Here is a 1,358-nt window from a genome sequence, read left to right on the forward strand (position 1 = left end):
TAATCATCTTTTCACTGCAAACGATGCTAGCCTTATTTTCTGCCAACCAATCCATTCCTACTACCACATCAAATTCCTTCATAGGCATGGGAAACAATCGGATAAGTAACTCACAATCCACAATCATGATAGTGCAGTTTTTAAACGTATAATTAACAAATACTTGACCGTTAGCAGTATCAACTACTAATTTATCGTCAAGTGGTACAGAATTCATATGAGCATATGAGGCAAATGATGGGAATACAAACGAGAAGTTTTCACTCGAGTCAAATAACACTTTAGCATGTAAGGAGTTCACGCAAAAATGTACATGTTACCACATCGGGTGTAGTTTCTGCTTCATGTTTGGTCATTTGAAAAGATCGACCCCGCGCCCCACCCGTTGCTCCTCTGCTCATATTTGGTCTTCGTCGTCCTGTTGATGTATTGCTCCCCATGGTTAACTGTGGGGTTTTCATTTGTGGGCAATTTGGTCTAAGGTGATCTGGAGAATTACAATTAAAACACCTTTTAGCTGTTGGGCAACCATTTGATATATGATCTGTTTCACCACATCTATAACATTTCTTTATCTCACTTATGCATTCTCCCTGATGAACTTGATGACATCGGGGACAAATCCTTTCATTGAATTTTTGTATGGGCCTATTTCCATGCTTTACAACTTTTGGTCCTTTGTATCCGGTTGATGGACCTTCCCATTTCCTCTTTTCTATCGTTTTCCCTTCTTCTTCTCTGTTCTTGTTTCTTTCTGTTACCTCTGCTGCGTCAATAGTCAATGAAAATGTAGCCGGATTCATGGCTGTGACAATTTCTCGGTTTATTGGAGTAACTTCAATTCTGTATGTCTCTATTCTGGCAGGATTCTTCAAAATAGAAGTCAATGTTTCCCTTAGCTTCCCCATTTCTTCAGCTAATATGTCTTTTGTTATATATTCTGGGTGAAACATCTGTTCTTGATTCATGTTTTCAGAGTTTGATTCTGCTTGATTCATATTAATTTTTGGCTAGCTTATTCTGCCTCTGGTCTGCCCCCTACCTCTGCCTTTACCTCTGCTTCTGTCCTCAGAGGTGCCAATAGGAGCAACAGAGGATTCTTCTTCATTGGGGCGGGTGATCCTTTCTGACCAACTTGCTCTACTAGCCATCTGTAGATATCAAAGTTAAAACACACATTTTTCACATTCCCAAATATAATAAAGTGTCCAAGTTCAGTTATGTACCTGTAGATTCAAAATTACATTGGCCAGATGTAATCCGAAAATACCTTACACACTGACCTCTTAACTTACTATATTTATTCCAAAGGTTCTAACTATGTCTGGGACCCTAATATGCAATGAAATAGTTTAAGT

Source organism: Cynara cardunculus (genome assembly GCF_001531365.2).
Source record: "Cynara cardunculus var. scolymus isolate 2C chromosome LG 16, CcrdV1, whole genome shotgun sequence".
Classification (NCBI taxonomy): domain Eukaryota; kingdom Viridiplantae; phylum Streptophyta; class Magnoliopsida; order Asterales; family Asteraceae; genus Cynara; species Cynara cardunculus.